General features: G+C 37.0%; 1 pseudogene; it reads left to right on the top strand.

Moving 5' to 3' along the window:
* The window catches only part of LOC120538164, a 114,458-nt pseudogene that overhangs the window by 66,126 nt on the left and 28,417 nt on the right, over positions 1 to 19,915 (top strand).

The following is a 19,915-nucleotide window of genomic DNA, read 5'->3' as shown; positions in this document are numbered from 1 at the left end:
AGGAATGATCAGTTGGATGCTTGGAGTGCCACAGAGTGAGGAAAAGATGAATACTGAGTTAAGAGGAAGACTTGATATGGAGGTGATATGTGTTGTGTAGAGAAGAAACAGGCTAAGGAGGTTTTGGCATGTGGAGCAAAAGCCAAAGGGTGATATGGTAAAGGGATACACCAAGACAGCACGCATGGGCTGCCCAGTTGCCCAGAGGCCTCACGGGCATAGGGACCCCATGCTTATCTATGTATGCTGTGACTTGCTGAGTGGTTGTGTAGGTAGGGGCCCCAATGCACTGTTTTGTCTGGAGGACTATAATGCTGTTAAGATGGCCCTACAAGATGGAGGTGGTGTGGAGGAGACCTAGAAAGAGGGTAAAAAAGATGTGGCTGGAAATGGTATCAGATTAAATGAAATGATTGGGTCTCAACTCAAAGGATGCCCACCATGGAAGTGAGTGGAAGAAAAAGATCTAGATGGAAACCAGGTGAACTACTGTACTGTAGACAAAATGGCAAAACAGCAATTAAACTAGTAATGACTAGGATGATGAAAACTGTGTTCTTCTGTTTTTAAAACACAATAACAAAGACAGGATATCAACTCTATTATTGCATTTAAGGTAAGTCAATAAACATTAAAATAAGGCAGAATTATAGCTGTATTGAAACTTAAACAAAACAAAAAATGGGTGATGGCCCAAACAGTTCAAAAGCTAGATATTGAAGTGAGATAACAGGATGACCAAGAACTACTATATGAACAATGAAAGCCAAACTACAACTACAGCCAGAAACAAATGGTTTCTAGTTTTTCGTATACAGTATGTAACAAACCAGGAAGAGTAATTTGATTAAGTCGGATAAATTCATTTGGCTGCTGCCGTGTTTTATTAGCACACATAGTTTTCACAGACTTGCCAGTAAATTTTTAAAGAATCCATATTAAGTAGATTTATTTTTTGTCACTTTGATTCCCGAAAGACTAGCATGAATTGATCTTTGCTGTTTTCTGTGCCTCAGGCACTGATACATCTGTATTCAATGCACAGCTGTTTCAAGAGGAGGTCAGTTCACAACTGGAATGGCTAGAGCAAATGATTAAGATGGTGCCTGGCACCTGTGTTTCAATTGTCATAAATTCTCTCTGTGGTCTTCTGTGAAAATACTCTGAGGAAGTGAGAAAACTGAAATCCCAGAGTTTATGTAAAATAGAGAAAAAAGATGCAACTTATTATTCTTAAAGTGAGATGATTACCGAAGGAGTATGTGAATGCATCTGTAGCTGTTGAAAGAAAAAAAGAACTTGTTAAGGAAATGCTTCCAGTGCTAATAAAAATGAATCTGTTCTCTTCCCCTAAGGAATTAATTTCTATTTAAAGAAAAATAAGCAAGACAAAGAAATTACACATTACAAGCAACTGTTATATTGTTAAATAAACATGTTGGCTGTTGAACTTGCACAAAGACAAAAAGTTTAAAGAGAAAAAGTATAATACATAATATCTCAGCAGCAAAGTGTCACCAGAGCCAGAAATAAATAGTACGAACAGAGTTAGTGCATTTGTGCTCAAGTGTCTGAATATTCCAACTAAGTATAATTACGTGCAGTATAAATGTACACAAGGACTCTAATTAAAAAAAAAAAAAACATATACTGGTTCAATTTTGTGATAGCTTTGATTTAATACTTAAATCATTTTCATGCTGTAAGAGACATTTTTGTCTCAATTTCAGAATGAAACTTCCTTTCATAATATTTTAGAATGACTGAATTGCTAGCACAGTCAGAAAAGCAGTCCCAAATCATGACATTACTGCTTCCATTTTTGACAGCAGTTATGAGGTTGTTTTAGTAATATGTATGCTGAGGTATTAGCAGGTGTAGCAGGCTTCAACAAAGCAAAAGAAATCATATTAGACAAATACATCCAGTAAATATTCAAAAGACGTGAAGCTTTTCAACCTTAATATAAAGAACAACGCTGTTTTTGCTTTTCTTGCTAATTGTCATTATTATTCAAGTTGCTTTATATTGTTGAGGTATGAATATCGACATCAACTGCAGCAAGAGACGTCTGTAACTAAAATATCTTGGTCTTATTGTTCACTGTTCTGTGATATGATTTTTGAAAGATCTCAACATAGACGTACAGTTGTAATAGTTTTAATTTTGTCTAGCAGAAGCACTGTAAACATTTTCCATATAAAAGACCTGGAGCCTCATGCATAACGCCTTGTATAGAATTCACTCTAAAACATGGAGTATGAACAAAAGTGGAAATTTGCATGTGCACAAAAAAATCCAGATGCAGAAATCTGTGCGTTTGCCAACTTGTTCTTCCGCTACATAAATCCCTGTCAGTGTAAAAAGTAATACACTTGCACGCGCCTGCCATCACTCCCCAACTCCTCCCAGAATTATGCGTCTTTGAACATGCAAATCAATATAAATAGCCCTTAAGCTCACCGTTCTGTGAAAAGGCAATGGCAAAAGAACAGGGGAAAATAGAAGTATTTCAGCAAATACCAAGGGGAGGCAGGGAAAACATACTATTTGTTGGTTTAAACAGTGGAATAAACAACAAAAGGAAGTTGACTGAGTAACATAGAGCATCGGAGAAACTTGAAAGCTCAAGTTCACAAAGTCACACTGTGCCCAAAATAAAAAAGAAGTTGTCAGATATCAAAGCCGGCATGAAAAGGCGAGTCGTAACCCTCCGTCATATGTGTGCCATATGAAAGCTTATTAGGGTACAGAGAAAAGAAAAAGAATAGGAACACAGTGGGGAAAAAAGCTCTAAATGTCAACTTTAATCTTGAAATTTCCACTTTAGTCACGTAGTTTATTTTGTCATTAAAGTTGAACATCATAAACTTCATCATAACTTAAATCGTTTAATTTACTAGTTTCTCAATACGATCGTAACTAAGGTAGCTTGTTACATGCTTTGTTTTGTATGTGTTCTTCTATGTGGTCTATGTGTGTGAATCACTATGTGCTTTTTAAACTGTGTCATAGATGGCTGGGGTTCTTACCCAGCCAGGACGAAGGACCGGAATGTGACCTTTGTGTCTTTCGGGTCATGAGGGGACAACCGCCTTGGATCAGGAAAGGACCACAGGAGAGGAGAAAAGAGATTTTAACCCATTGGGACCTGTGGCCACCTCCAGGGGGCGCCTTAAGCCTCAGGGGACTCGGAAATAGTTACTTCCACCACACTTGGCAAGATGGCGGAAGAGCCTGCCAGGGACGCCCGGAGTGCTTCCGGAGCAAAGGGCAGCACTTCCACCACAAAAGGAATTGCTGCCGGAAGCACGTCATCAGCCACCTGGAGCACATCCGGGCGGGAATAAAATGGGCCGTCTTCCTACAATCGGGGAAATAGATTCAGGAGTGGGAGCAGGACAAAGCTCCTGTAAGGAGAGGAAAAGTAGCCACGGACATTGATAAAGCCCAGAGAAGAGGCGATTGGTGCTGAATGCACTGTGTTTTGTGCTTGGGACTGTAATCTTGTGTGTAATTCTGTTTAATAAATGTGTGCATTTTTATAAAGATGTGGTTTCCGACTGTTGGTGTCCGGGCAAGTCTCACAACGGGCTTTCTCTTCTTCCGACAGGACACAGAATCCATTACATTCGTGATATTACGGCTCTCTGAATAATTAAAATACTGAGATGTATACTTGATATTATTTTCATGATGATAGGACTTAAAGCATGTTATTGAACATGGGATCATGATGGCGCAGTGATAGTGATGAGCTGATGCCCTGTCTAGAGATTGTTCCTGCCTACTGCAAAATGCAATAATTTCGATGAAATGATTTATTGCAGCAGCACTGTCTCTTTCAAACGTACTAACCCCCAATTCCTTTCTCCAAGTAACCAATTGCCACACAATCAGCTCTGTAATGGATGTTAAGCCATCTTTAAGCTTAAAATGCAGATTCTTCAAAACTTTTAAGGAACATTGAAATATCTTCATAGTACATGTTTAATTATTCTATCCATCTATCCTTCCACTGTCGCACCAGCCCCAGCAAGAATACAGCGTGGGGCAGGAACAATCCCTAAACTAGCTAGCGCTGTGACACCATGTCCTCACATGTTTAATTATTAACAATATAGATTAGTTAAATGATGTTAACATTTTATCTGTATAATATAATAAACATATTTTGCAGCATTTCATCTTAAAAATGATATCGTCATCATATGTAAATACGCACTTTATGAAGTGGCTCAGTTTGTGCAGTATTATAACTGTATTGCAAGTTTACAATGAGGTGATTGTACTAGTAAGTACAAACAGTTTTACAAGGAGCACTTGATGGACTGATTGAGTGCATGTATAGTTCTTAGGATGAAACTGTTTCTGAACCGCGAAGTCCATACAGGAAAGGCTCTGAAGCCTGGATGACGTCATTTCCCGGGAATGGTCTGCAAGAAACTGAGAGAGACAGTCAGCACACCCGCCACCCCCTGGTCTGGTGTAGTATTACAGTTCCCCAGGCCCTTTAGCTGTCTCCTAAACGCACATGTGTGACACTGTACACCAGTAATTCTCTTTCCGATCAGCTGCTGTAGAGGTGTGATTCCACACTCAGATACAGTGGGATAAATACTCTGAGTGGTGCATTGAAAGGAATAACGCTAAAGCAGCTATGGAATTTGGAATAGTCTGGTCAATCTGTGGACCATTATATTGTTACAGGTTAATTACAATCAGATACCATAAACTAATAAATAATATGTGGTTAATTTCAGTGTATTTGATAAAGCCGCATCAGGGATGTTTATCTAAAAACGGGAGGGAACAAAAGCACTGCTTAGACTCTGGGTGCCACCAGTTTGCAAAACTGAGCGGAGAACTTGCGTACGCCAAGCATTTAGCTGGCGTGAAAATGTCCATGGCTTTATGGCAAGTTTAGGTTTTATACATCGCGATGTGAGCATGGAAACGGGCTTATGCAACATTTTTGTGCGTACACACCATTTATACGTGAGGCCCCTGGTGTCAGTATTAAAGAAATATAAATCATTTTTATAATTTTGGTTTTTGGTTATTTTACCATTTTGATCTCATGGTTGCTGCTATTTTGTGTGCTGGTTATTATTATTGCTACATGCTGGGAGGCACAAGCTGTGTGGTTTTTGATGTCACGGCAGCCAGCAATATAAAATAAAGCTGCATTTAAAGGTATGTCTGAAATTTGTTTAAAATAAGGGAAAAGCCCCAACTTAAGAAACCAGTTTCAAAAACAAAAAATATCTTTTGGTACTTACTTCAGGTTTTGACTTCATTATCATCCTCAGCTTCAAGTTTAGTTGTGAACTACTTTCCCAATTTACAACAACAATAATATATTAATTTATATCACACATTTTCACACAAAGATTGTAGCACAAAGAGAAAGAAAAGAAAAACAAGTTAATTCAGACGAGAATAATAATGAGTGAGAAACAAAAAATAATCAATATAGGCTTACATAACATAAATATATAATTAGTAAAATAGTCGAGTTCTTATATATACAGTACAATATGATATTTCATTTCTCTAAAGATTAGTACAATAATAAGGTGAGATTCCTGGGAGAATAGGGGAAACATAAAAACTCCACTTAAGCTGGAGAAAAAAAACAAAATCTGCAGGGTTTCCAAAGCCAAAAGTCCACACAGTCCCGACTAGGCATTCTACCTAACATAGAAGTCCCTAAGTCATTCTCCATTTTTTCCAGGCTTGGTACCAGAGGATTCACCACAGTAGGCCTCAAGGACAACTGGGGCACCCACCTTTTTTCGAGCACCACAGGAGGCTACACAGTGCCTGCACTACCATATGGAAACTGGAAAAGAAAGCAAAGAGTAGTAGAGATTAGTAATGATTGCAAACCCCTAAAGAATATGATAATTCTAGGCATGTATATTCCATGAGCAGTACAACTAAAATGTAGCTACAAAAAGCAATATTAAACAAGTGGGTTTTTAGGAGTTTGTTTTAAGTGATTCATTGTGTTAGTCTGGTATGTTTCTGTTAGTAACGTATTCCAGATTTTTGGTTGATTACAGCAAAAGGCCGTCTCAGCACTTCTTTTACACATAGCTCTTGGAATTTTAAGCAGACAACAGTTAGAAGATCTAGTGTTATGACTTTGAATGTAGGGGGACAAGCACTCCAAAATATAGGAAGAAACAAGATTAATTAAAGCTTTATATAACATTAGTAGTATTTTAAAATCAATTCTAAATTACATGGGTAACCAGTATAATGATACTAAACCTACAGAGATGTGTTCAGATTTTCTTGCTGCTGCATTCTCAAGTAATTGCAACTGATTAATGTGTTTCTTAGGTAGTCCTGTCAGGAGTGTACAGTAGTCTAGTCAACTAAAACCAGAAGTGTAATTTAATTTCTCAGTATCTTGGAGTGTTATAGGAGATTTAACTTTCACAATGTTCCTTAAAGGAAAAAGTACAGTCTTAGTAATCTGGTTAACATGCAATTTAAGATATAGTTCAGAATCCATAATTACACCTAAATTCTTTACCTCTGATTTAACCTTTAATGCTAAGGGATCAAGTTCATTTCTGATAACCTCATTATTTCCCTTTTGCTGACAAATAGGATTTCTGTTTTGTTCATGAATACGAATCACATTTCTTTAGTGTTTGTACACCTGCTTCAATATGTCTATTCTTCTCGATTTGTCCTTAAACCTCTGCCACTCAGATTTCACAACGATTTTGATCATTCATCTCTTGATCAAATGGTCATAACATCCAGGGACTTAGTAAGCTAGTCAAGTCTTCTTTTAAATAATAAACTCTGCATTATTTTTCCCATGTTTGCCATTTGTTATTGTTACTCTTTACTCCTTTAACATTTTGCACCTTGGTTTGTGATCTGTTATAACAAAGAGATGTTTTTTTTTCTGACAACAAGGTAAGTACTTACCTGTGGCCACAAGTGAGCAAAACAAGATCTTTTATGTCAAGAAATTTAGTTTTAGTTCTTTGCTCCAGCTTTGAGTTATACGCGTGTTGGGGGTTTCTGTCACTACATGCCATTCTTTTTCTGTTGTCTTTCTTTGTTGTTAGCATCCCTGGTGAATCAATGGCATATTGTTGTTCCTGGGGATATAGATGTCTATGTGCATTTTCTATGGCTTTTTGCTTTTGATAAAATTTGTTTCATTTTTATTGAATTGCCCTGACAGTCTTGCTAAATACAAGATATCCTAGATGGCTTTTACATCATACCATCACAGAAGGCACGATCGCGTAACTAGTACATGGCCAACATGCCACCTGATCTTGGCAGCCATTTTGCTTCACATATATTATATTGATTATCATCTTCTCTGATCTTGGTTTTATTAAGCAACCATTTATTGTTCTTGTTATTTGTTACATTAGTAATTTTGCTTTTTGAACATTATGCTTCATCCTTTTGTTTTTTTTTTGTTTTGTTTTGTTTTTGTTTGCATTACTATGGTGTTTTACTCTCTTGATACTGGTTATCTCAGAGAAGGGATATCCTGTTCTTATGAGTTCATCACAGGGCCACTGTTTTAGGCTCTTTTGCAAATTAAAGTTAGAGTTGTGGGCACCACTTACTCTTTACTGAGGCTTTGATTAACCTGATACAAGTGCATTCTGAGTAGATCGTCACTGGCATATATGCTACCCTCTCCCACAATACCTGATGTATCTAAACCGAAAGTTGTCTGTCCTACACCTTTTGATAGTAATCTAGTCACCTGCTAGGGACTTTCTGATCCAGTGCCATCTTTTTCGATTTACAACCAGTTTTTTGCAACTGATAGAGCATACATTACTGTTGGTATCTGTCTATTGGTCATGTCTGTATGGGGCAATGGCAGCCTTGTAAGTCCAAATTTCCTGCAGCAACTGATCGGTGTGTGCTTCATTCAATATTTGATTTACCTAAGGGGAGAACTTCTTGGACTGTAAAATCGAAGCAGTCCTGTACCATTGACAGTTTTATTTAAATTTAAAATGCTGGAATGTGAAAGCCACAAAATGAGCTCACTCTTATTTAAATTTAATAAGATATTAAAGACCTGTATGATAGTCATTGTTTTATCTTGGTAGAGTAATATATATATTGCTCTACTTTCCCCTATTGTATTATTAATATGTAGCCTTAGAATGCCTAATCTCACAGACTTGCCACTGTATATAACTAATCCCCACCTTCCCTTCTGTATCTATAACCTCAGGCAATTAGATGTAGTAAAAAGACAAGCAGGAGTTAAGTTACACATAAGATAATGTATTACTGATAATATTCATAAATAATAACAAAATGCAAAGTACATTTGAATATTGGCAACCATACAACCTGATAAAATGGTAATGTGTAATTCAGGTGGCACACAGACTTGCAGTTACTTAAAATGTCTCTAGTTAAGGCATCGTTGGTGCTCAGCTTTCAGCCGCATGTCTGTTCAATATGGCTGCTGAGCTGTGCTCTTCATTGTGTTGTCTTCATCATCACAGGTTAGCAAGAGAGATGCTTCTTCATCATATGTTGGTTAGAGAGAGAGAATGTGGTTGAGCAAGTACATTTATAGATGTTCTCTCCAATTCCTAGAACCAATAGGACATCATGATACTTAAAGGCCTCTGAGACAAGCCAATTCCAAACAGCCATATCTCAGACCAATGAGAGAAATAGTACATTTTAACACCTCAACCCCCCCAAAAAGACCATATGTTAAGCTAACCTGGCTTTGTATGGGGAATGAGACAAAGACTTTAGCAGAGAAATACTCATCAAACTGGTTTAAGACACATCCCCCCAAATCCTGTCATAAAATTACAAAGAGACAGTCGTAAAAGGGGATAGGGGTCAAACACGAATACCTCTCACCACTTGGTTTGCCTAAATTATAAATAAAGACATACAAAATATTTATCAAGTTTTATGCAAAATCCCACATCACAACAGTCATAATGTGTACAAGGCCCCTTAAGATATGATGCAGTTAGCTTTGGAACTGTACATAATTATGTCTGACGGGTGAAGTACAAAGAAACTTACTTTTAATCCATTCTTTCATGGTCCTACACCCAAACTAGATTTTAAAAAGCCTATGCCTCTTGGGATATCATCCATCAAAGGTGCAAGAAAAGAAGCCCATTTTAAGGATAGCACACATTTTAATTGTGATAGCCCTGAGCATATGTGTAATAACTGCACTAATCTGCAGGGAACATCCTTCACTTGGTAAATAATGCAGTTAATATGCTATTAATATGCTAAGTGGAAGTTTAGGCTGAACAAACAAAGAAGGTAAAAATTCAGCAACTCGCTGAAACTACTAATACTTTTTTAAATTTTGCATCCCTCTTGTTAAACTTCTTGTTGAAATGTTGGAGAACAGTTTTAGTAATTAAAGCATTTAAGGACACCATTATCCACAATTACTCATGGTTAAAACAACACAATCCTGGAATAAACTGGAGGATTGGGGAAATGGAATCCTTGTACCCTCATAGTGAGAATTTTCTGATTTCTTAATTTTGTAATAAGAATGGATGCTTGCTCAAAAAACATATCACCTGGTGTTACATTTCAAGCATTAGCATTAATATCTTTTGTCTCAACCAGAAGCCAAAGCCATTTAGTACTCTGTGTTCAAGGAAAATCTGGATAGTGTTTCTGTTAGGCCCTCTACCAGTCCTATTAGTGCTGGTTTGTAGACATATCCCCCAGTATCATAAAGTTTTAAAGAAAATGACTATTATAAACATAGCTTGATGCCCTTTGCAGAGCTGTTTCTTGTCTTTAATTTATGGTTCCCAGGGTATATCTGGCCCCCTGTGGCCCTTGAATTAGATTAAGTGGGTTTGAGACTGTAATGCTGCTACCCTCTATTCTTAGATGCCCCATTGCTAAACCGTGAATGGGAATGTTCAGTTTGTGAATTTTTATTATCCTTTCTGTTGTTTAGGATTGTATTTGTTTCATGAAATCTGCAAGTTTGGTAAGAGTTGAATTTGAACCCTGGTCCAATGTGCACCTGGCATGTGTCTGAGTCTCATATCCTTCTGAGCTTATGCTTAAAGGCTGATGCTGTTATTTTATTATTCACTATGATAAATACATTTTTATTTATTTTTATATAAAGCTTTAAAGGAAACTTTTAAATTTTAAGGTATAACCATTGTTCTATTGTTATGGGCTAAAAGTTTTGTGTTGATGGAAAAATATGGTTCAGAACATAATGAGAATATGTTTAGTTTCCGCTTACATGAACTTTACTTTTTCTCTTAGGAAGTCATGTACTTTCAAATCAACCTAGTGGACGGAGTTAATTGCGGTTATTTAAAGTCTTTCTTAAGCTTGTCCTTATCAAGGTGCTCCACCTCCTGTACTGGTTGACATTTAACCAAAGTATGAGATGTAAAAGATATTTTACTTTTGCAGGTGGGTGGTTGGGTGGATTATCTTGTGCATTGGGAGGAAATTGAAATTGACTATAACATCTGGGGATTTGTTTAGTCTTCTATTGCTGAGGCTGGTTTCATCTGGGCTCCCGGAGGAAGCCATATTGTCATATCTTTCAGATTTTGTAACCATTTGAACTTTTTCTTTCTGTCATTTCCTTTATTTTTTAATTTTGGTAGTGTTTGGCTGGAGAAGATAATTTTTGTCCAAGAATCAAACATTGCAACTAAACCATGACATCACATGTATTATATTTACAGTATGTGGTTCTATTGGCCATTTTCATCCCCTTTATAAAGTAGGATTGGGTGATGTTATGGTTGATTGAGCTTTATGGAATTGTCTGACTTTTTTTTTGTATTTTTAACGTTTTCCTTCTATTCCTGTGTGTTTACAAATTCATTTCCTTAAGATTTTTAAACTCTTTTGTTTTGTGCTCCTGCCTGTCTAAGCCTGATTCTTTTTCTTTCTTTTTTTCAGTGCTGTGGTGTTTTAATGCTCATTTAGGATCTATCTAATATAAACAAATTGCTCAAGATGCTTTCTCAGAGACAGGTGTGAAGCGAGCTCTAGTGAGCATAATGCAGGAACATCTTAATTAGTCTCCTTGTTCTGTTGAACAGTTTTACAGTTCTGTAACACCATGTGTTGTTTTCTTTGCTTTCCTGTTGATAATAACATTTTGTTGACTCATCAACACACTAAAATTACATTAATTGTATGTGCCATTTTAGCATTTATTTACTTTTGCTAAAGAGCTACATCTTGTTTACACATTATTTTATTCCATAGATCAATTTCCTAAAATGCAAAGAATGTCTGGCTATGAGCATTTTTAAAAAGAATTTACTTGTTACCTGAACAGTACAATGGATGGATTAACCTGACCTTACAGATTTCTGTAAGAAACATTTAATCTTTCCCTCTTCTGGACAATAAAAACACATCACTGCAACTTTCTAAATATAAATTCTTGGCTATTTTGAAGGAATAAGAAGACAAACAAAAATACTGACTAAAAGAAAAAAAAATGCGTTGCAAAAAATTTGATTAACATTATGAAAAAGGAAGACTGCCATTTTCAACTCAAAATATACTTTCTCCGCATCAAAAATACTTTTGCCATTAAACCTAACTTATTTAAATTGTTCTTTTTTTTTCAAAAAGGAATTTTCGACTGAATCTTTGTGGAAGAGAAATTTCAGTTTTAGGAATGGCTTCAGCACATCTAAATAAATAGAGTACACCATAATTGGAGAGATATAAAGCATACAAATACAGTACAGATGTTGCATCATAGCAGCTAAAATACATTGCAAGCCAAAGTCCTGAAACCATTTTTTAATAGATTTTCCCTTCCACTGCCACCTTTCTTACTACATCAACGACTATACCATGTCAACTGAAATAGCCAGTGAAATGTCCACCTCTGGCCATCAATGTTGACTGTCCATATCTGAAGACCAAGTAAGGAGACAACTGAAGAATCTACACACAGGAAAAGCTGCGGGACCAAATACAGTCAGTCCTTGAGTTCTTAAGGACTGTGCTGATCAACTTAGTGTTTTCAATCACTTGTTCAGTCTTTCTCTAAGACTTCAAAAAGTACCACTGCTGTCGAAAAACATCCTGCATTGCTCTTGTTAACAAAAAGAACGGCAACTGCCTCTTCACCTAATAACTACAGACCAGTCCTTTCGTGGTGGACCACTGGACCCACTGGACTTTGCCTATAAGACAAAGAATGAAGTAGATGATGCAATTATTATATCTGCTCCACAAGGCTTATTCTCACCTGGACAGAGCTGGCAGCACTGTGAGGATTATGTTTTTTGATTTCTCCAGTGTCTTCTGTACCATTTAGCCATCCTTGTTAAGGGGTAACTCAGATATATGCAGGTGGATGAGTCTATGGTGTCCTGGAAAATGGACTGTCTGTCAGGCAGACCACAGTTTGTGAAACTGAAGGACTGTGTGAGCAACACTGGAGCACCATAAGAACAGCCCTGTCTTCTTTACTCTTCACTCTGTACATCTCAGACTATAAATATAACACCAGGTCATGTCACTTTCAGAAATTCTGAAATGATTCTGCACTTATGGGGTGTATTGATAACAGGCATGAGGCAGAGTTTAGGAGATAGGTGAAAACGTTTGTTTCTTGCTGCAAAGAGAATTACCTACATCATAACATCAGCAAAACCAAGGAACTATGAGAACTAAGATCTATTTATCTACTTGTCTTCAACAGGTACCATGGCAAGTTATTAATAAAATGTAATTAACTAGCACAGCTCCTAAAGTATTAAATATGTTTATTAAAAAGGTCGAGCACAGCTCCACTCTCCCTGGTGCTTCTAGAGCCGCTTCGAACTGGTAACCTCTATATTCATGAACCAGAGATGAGCTGGGCAAATGAGGACATACACATTTGGCAAGGATTTGGTGCAAAAGTGTTAAGTGCTTTTTTAAAAAACAAACAACGTTCTCCAAAGTGCAATGCATAAAAATCTTCCCAATAAATAAATAATCCAATAAAATCAGTGAGGGTGGAGGTTGAAATCCAAACAAATATATTCCAATAAAAATAAGGTTAAAACACACAGCAGAAAGCAGTTCTATAAAAACTCACAAGCCCTGGTGCATCCTTCTTAAAATTGACATCTCCTCTGCGACAGGCACAGCCATCCTTTTAAGTGGGTCAGGCCTCGGCTGCTGCCACAGGCTCCCGGGAGGACACCGCACTGAGCCGCGCCCCTCTAAGTCCCACTGCCACTCATTGGCCTTACATGGAAACCCTCCTGGAATGGTTGGTCTCAAAATCACTCAGCAGGAGCAACCCACCTGTGACTCTTCCCAGCTGCCTGCCTGTTCCTTCTTGCACCGGTTCTTCTCCCTATCCTGCCTTCTTTCAGCTGTCTCTCTTTTTTACTGTTCTTTCCCTCTGTGCCATGCAGTTTCATTTTAAACTGACTGATTGGGTGCAGGTGTGGTATCCTTTCTACTCCGAAGTGTGAATGTCACCCGACTCATCCATTTGCATTTGCATGTGGGTGCATGATCAGCCAAGCTCCCTAATTGACCCAGGATCGATGCATGCTAGTTCATACCCACAACTGATCAAAGCCTGCAACCTCCGGGAGCCAGTTATTTTGCCACGGATTGTATCACAGTCCAATGTCAGATCATTATTAACAAAATCAAATCTAGATTCAATTATGCTTAACAATTATGGGTCAATTTCAAATATATCTTTTCTTTCCAAAGAACATAAAATTGTCGTAGCCTCACAGCTTCAGTCTCTGCTTATTCATTACTTAAAAAGACTTTTTTGTACTGGTCATAGCAAAGCATTAACAGATGTAGGGTAGGAAGCAGACTCACTCACACACCTACACAATGTTCAGTTAGAGTGGCCAAGCAATCTACCCTGCATGCCTTTTTAGATGTAAGAGGAAATTGGAGTGCCCACTGAAAACTCACATGCATATATAATGAAACACTTTTACATAAAATGCTTAAATGGAAATAAAGCATTACTAATTTTTCACTAGAGACCATAAATATAATCTAAGAATTTGCTGAACATTGTCATCTTGCTCTTGACATTCATAATAAAAGCAGCATATTCAAGTCATTTCTTCAGCCCTTGTCTTTGCTGTACTGTATCCATCTATCAACTTACCTTTTAGATGTTATATTAATTGACTGCATAAATTTAATTTCAGCTTTCAGTATTCCTATATCTCATTAGAAAATCTCTTAGTCCATCAAACTACTTATCAATGTTAAAAATTTGGAAAGTATCTTTGATGCCTATCACCAACCTACTTGTTTAATGTTATCCTAATTTATATTTCTCTCTGCTCATTATCTGTGTGAAAGCTTATAATTATTTGTAAATTCTCCATAGAATTAATAATTGAATATTCAGTGAGTTATGCTAACCACTTAGAAATGTTTTTTCCCTCTATTGAGAGAACCGAATATCTAACTTAACACTTGCTTGGCATCTATGCTGAGTAAAGTTAAATGCCGAAAGGGGATCAGTAATCACTGTGCTGTATACATTTCACTATAAACCTGAACTTGAAAAATCAACGCAGACGCAGGGAGAATGTGCAAACTCCACAAAGATGGCATGGAAGACTGATGTTCATTTCTAGAATGTTAGAATCTTCTGTACCTTTCTTGAAGAAAAGAAGAAGAAAAGAAAGGGCAAGCACTGCATTTTACAGCGGTCCTGTGGGGCTTAATGACTGTTGCAATTTGAGCCTAAAACTCCCCTGTATACACTATTTCAGTGTATGTCTCTATATGTGTACTTTTTCTGTATATTTTATTATTACTGTATAAATATATGGTGTATACATATGGACCATAGTGTACAGTTAAAAAAGATAGGAGTTTCAAGGTAAACTACTTATTAAGATCAGGAAGACAAAAGTTGTAAACTAGTCATACTCACTAATCATGTCTCCAGAGTATTTTGATGTGTTGCATGTTGATTAGCACACTCAAGGACCCTTTAAATCTATTTTGTTGGTCTTGTATATGGGCTGTACAGAAGATACTTTAAACTTGTCAGGTTGTAGACTTTTTGCTGATAGTGTAAAATCTTGAGCATGTTGTAAAGTTAGCTTAATTAATCCAAGCCTGATTTCTAGGGGTAAGTAAAACATCAGGCTCTGTTTATTATACTTTTTATTGTGGTACTATGTGATTTCATTTGTAGCCTATAAATAATATTGTTAATGCATCACAAGGAGTTTTTGTTTCTACAGTACGGAAACACAACAAATATTTTCACTTCATGATCACCCCTCTTGCAACTTACAACCTATGAAATAAGATGACTGAGATAACTTATAGCAAAAACACATAGAAAAGGGAGAGAGAGGAGGGTATGACAGACAAGTTTGTGAAGTGAAGGGATGTTTGAAATGCTGAAGTATGAATAACAGGTGAAGAACAAGGATCATTTTTGGGTTTTTTCGGAGATTAGCCAGTAAAGTAGGGGTATAGACATTGCCACGACCTTAATGTTTGCTAAATGCAGCTGAAGTGGCCATGGACAACTGGTTGTCGCCTCATTGTGTGTTTGCCATTTCGGTATACACTGAATCAAAATCTGTAACTGAGGTACAGAGGTTTTATTTTTAGATTAACTTTCCTCAATGAAAAATAATTGTTTCTCATCTTATTATTTTAAAGTGGCTTGATAAATTTCAGCCTACTAGTAGTGTGAAGAACATGTTTGTTGGGCCACTTAAAAATACCAAAAGGGTGAGACAAGCTGTAAAACACAGAGCCCTCACCATTATATAAGTTCATTACATTTAACACTTCAAATTGGACTGATCTCCAATTTCTTCTTCATGAGTTAACATTTCAACCTGTAAAGTACAAACAGTGAATATATTTTTTAGGAATAAGGACAGACAATAGAGAAAAATGCCCTGTTGCTCAGATGAAGGAACATGAGCAGTCATTTTCCATCGATGCCGTTTGTCATCTGTTTACTGTGATGATAGATAGATAGATAGATAGATAGATAGATAGATAGATAGATAGATAGATAGATAGATAGATAGATAGATAGATAGATAGATAGATAGATAGATACTTTATTAATCCCCAAGGGGAAATTCACAAGAAGTAAGACCAAACTGTAAAAAAAAAGTTTTAACCAAGAAAAATATAAGTCTAAACTGCATGCAGCAGCTTGCCTATTACATTCTAAATGTCATGGTGATTAGTGCTCCTTTCCCTGGTATCAACAATCTTTGAGCCAAACAATCTGATTAAGATCAATGCTTCACTCTGGCAAATATCCTTCAGAATGCCAGGTGATCATCTCTTACCCAAGAAGACTGAAACTAACTATTGTATTCCTTTGTAATTTTTTTTGTAACATTCATATCAATAAAACTATAATCATATTAAACTGTGGGATACTGTCTGCACATAATGAGCCAGCAATTACAGGACATAATCTTCTATGAATCACTACTGAGTTCATTTTGTTACTTCCTCATAGTACTGATTGATTTATTTTTTGTACAAACAGCAAGCATTAATTCCACTGAATTTAATGTTGTAAAGAGAAAGCATGCATCTGCGTTTTATTTTTGGTTTACTTTGGAAGTGATGCTGTGACTTATATTGACAGACACTCTAAGCATTTACATTAGATAAACTCCATTATTAAATAAATGCACTGCTTTTGTAGTTAGTAATTACTACAAGGATACTGTATGTTGATGACTTTATCTTTCCTCACCAAAAAAAGAAAAACAAAAATAACAGAATGCTGTTATTTTTTTCATATCTTCTTAATTAAATTTGGATTTGCTAATTTACTGCCATGAACATTACTTTTAATTTATTAAACTTGTGTATAAACTAAGGAATTATAACTAAAACGTATTAGATATTGCCAAAATTGATAAATTAAATTGCATGTTTTTGATATAATAAGTATTAAATTAATAACGAATTAAAGGAGTGCAAGTAGTCTGTACTGCGGTGGGCTGGCGCCCTGCCTTGCGCCCTGTGTTAGCTGGGATTGGCTCCAGCAGACCCCTGTGACCCTGTAGTTAGGATATAGCGTGTTAGATAATGGATGGATGGAAGTAGTCTGTATATACATCAGGATGTAAAGAAAGTGCATGCATGGATGGTCATACTTTGTTGGATGTGAAAGACTGAAGAAAAATACTGAGTAATTCTCTGTGACAATCAGAATCAGTCACCAAAACTTCTATTTTATTCTTATTTAACTATAGGAAAATGCTATTTATCCAGTGTGATGGCAGCAGCTCATCCCAGCCGACATATCCAGGCCAATAGATGGCACCTTCCCTGCAGCAAGGAGATGCCCCAGATTCCCACAGGGCATCATGGGAGATGGAGTTCGACTTCACAGCCCTGCTGGGCGCCATCGTGTGACGCTGCATTGAGGCGTAGGGATTTTTATTTTCCCTATAGTCCGGAATTACTCCCAGGTCACAGAAGTACTTCCGGGCTGAAGAAAAATATGTCTTCATCTGACCCGGAAGTGCTATTGAATCACATGGACTGAAGGACAGGAGCACTTCCGGGTCAAGGACTATATAAGGGACTATGTGAGACCCAGCAAGCTGAGCCGGAGTTGGGAGGGAGTGTGATGGAGCTTCTGGGAGAGGAGGATTGATTTATTGAATTGTATTATTGATTATTTGTGTATTGTGGTGGATGTGGTGCTTTAGAGGCACTATATTGAAGAAAATTAAAAAACTTCTTGGTGCTTTTAAACCAGCATCTGCATCTGTCCGCTGGGTTTTATGGGGCAACAGCGCCCTCAAGCGTCCACATATTGACACCAGATATTAATATCTTCAAGACTCGCCTTTAACTTATCAGAACAGTTTAAATTATCAGTTAAGATTGCAACATACAGATGACTGTTGCCTGCATAGCTATGAAATTCAATCCACTGTGCCTTCTGATGATTCCACCAACAAAGAGCATACACAAGTTAAATAAGGCAGGACCCAAAATGGAGCTAATAGGAACACCACAAGAACTAGAAACAACCATAGAAGAACAATCATCAATGGAAAATAAATTAGTCCCTGCCATTGACATAGTTTTGAACCACGATATAACTGAACCAGAAAGAGACCCCACTGTTTATTCGGTCAATGAAAATATTGTGACTGACTGTATCGAACACAGAGCTTAAATTTAGCAAACCAACAACAGGGGGCTTACTTCGCATTCACATTCAACCTCAGGTCATTATTAACCTTCACAAGGACACTTTCAGTATTATGTGCACAAAAGCGAGATCTAAAGTTCTAAAGATATTAGATGGAAACTGTTATTTGATTGAATCATGACTGATTTCTCTAGCACTTTACTAAGAAAGGGATATTGCAGATTATTCTTAAATTACTCAACACTGAAAAATCGAGGTTGCTACTTTTAAGAGGATTAACCACAGCAATTTGTACTAATGGTTTACTAATTGTAAACATTAGGGCATTAGAAAAATTTTGATGAGAACATGCAGTTCAGCCCAGCAAAGCTGGCCAATTCTGTCCACCTAATTTCTTCAAAAAACATCAAATCAAAACTTCAAGGTCCCTACAATCCTACTGTCTACCACACTACTTGATAATTTAAAACATTTATCAATGGTTCGCTGAGCGAAGAAAAAGTTTTTTTTTCTTTTTTCCAACAGGAGTACCTATTAGCTGTGTAAAAGATGAAAATACTCAGACATATTCAAGTGGAAATAACCTCTATCAAGCTAAATCTGAAACAGTGAACTGATCTGTAATTGAAATTGCACAGGGGTATTTCTCTTATCTCTTTTAAGGATTGGCGATGAGCAAGAGTGTTGCTTTGGTGCTGAACAGTTCATACTTTTCATTGGTTCATCCATTCTCCCTCTAAACCTGCCTATCCAGGACAGGAGGCAGCTGGAGCCTATCCTAGCAAGAAATGGGCACAGGAAACCCCTGAACAGAGTGTCAGCCCATTGCAGGGTGAACACACACACACACACACACACACACACACACACACACAAACATTAGAAACAATTAAGAAATGCCACTTCACCTAACTTGCATGTCCTTGGACTGTAGGAGGAAACCTGGAGCAAACCCATGGGGACCCAAATGCAAATTCTACTTAGGGAGCACTTGGGATGCAACCCCAGACTCATTACTACTACACAGCAGTGCTAACGCTGCATCACCATGTGCTTAATTTGTTGATTAGCATATTTCATTAACTGTGACCTTAAACAATTAAAGAAAATATCGCCTTTATTTGAAACTTATTTAGTGACATGGTGCATCCTTTGGTGGTGGTGGGGGTTCCACAGGCTCCCCGGGCTTTCCCTAAAATCCTCCATATATCAGTAAAACCTCGAGTTCACATTCACTGAAGTGTTATATTCTGTGTTCTCCCTTGATTTGAAAGTAGAGACATCATACAAGATCATTGACAAATTTATATGGTTATTAAATAATGAAAATTCAAAAAAAGGCCCACATAGTTACATGTAGGAGGTGATGAGGAGTGACTAAAAGAGTGTACATGAGCGTATAGTTTTAAGCTGATTTGGCCATTATAAAGATACTTGGCATGGGACCTTGCCTACAAAGAATTCTGTTAATCCAATATTGTTTTTGTGCAGATGTTGTTTTTGACTTTCTAGCATAACCTAAATTTTAATGTGGAAGCTAAGCCTGGTTTTATACATGAGGCCCTAGGTTGTTTTCTTTGTGGAGCTTGCAAGTTCTTCTTCCAAGTAACTCTTTTTTTTTTTAATTTTTTGAAAGACATAGATTAGACAACTTGCCTGCTTGTCAGAATCCTCTTCTAAAACCAAGGTGTCTAAATGTGGATTGTATTCAAAGCAGGAAAAAAACTTAAACTCCCA

Source organism: Polypterus senegalus, chromosome 10 (genome assembly GCF_016835505.1).
Source record: "Polypterus senegalus isolate Bchr_013 chromosome 10, ASM1683550v1, whole genome shotgun sequence".
Taxonomy (NCBI): domain Eukaryota; kingdom Metazoa; phylum Chordata; class Cladistia; order Polypteriformes; family Polypteridae; genus Polypterus; species Polypterus senegalus.
This window is presented reverse-complemented; position numbering and strand designations above follow the sequence as displayed.